Raw genomic sequence first — 444 nt, 5'->3', positions numbered from 1 at the left:
CCCCTGGCTGGGCCTTTTCCTCCTGGGAGCGATGGAATCCCCGACAGTCCGGGGGGACCCTGGGCTTAGCGCTTGGGGAGCCCCCCCCCCCGAGCCGACGCCCCCTCGTCCCACACTCATGATTCCATCTTCTGGAAAGTGTCTGGTGTGGGGAAGCCGGCGAGGCGGCTCGCGGCTCCCGGCTAGACGACCGGCCCAAGCGCCCACCTCGGGTGAAGGAGAGGAGGAGGAGGCAGGACCAAAACATCAGGAAAAACACGCCGAGCCGCTGGCCTGGGGACCCTTTAAGGCAGACTGCAGGGGGAAGAGACCCCCATCCCCTCCGCTCTGGACGGCAGGCTGGGGGCCCTGGCACCTTAGAGCGGTTCTCCCATTCTCAGCAATGGACTTGGACACTCCCTGGAGGGATGCATTCTGGGAGAATGGCGCTGCCCAATCAGGGGA

This window comes from Monodelphis domestica, chromosome 5 (assembly GCF_027887165.1).
Source record: "Monodelphis domestica isolate mMonDom1 chromosome 5, mMonDom1.pri, whole genome shotgun sequence".
NCBI classification, from domain to species: domain Eukaryota; kingdom Metazoa; phylum Chordata; class Mammalia; order Didelphimorphia; family Didelphidae; genus Monodelphis; species Monodelphis domestica.
This window is presented reverse-complemented; position numbering follows the sequence as displayed.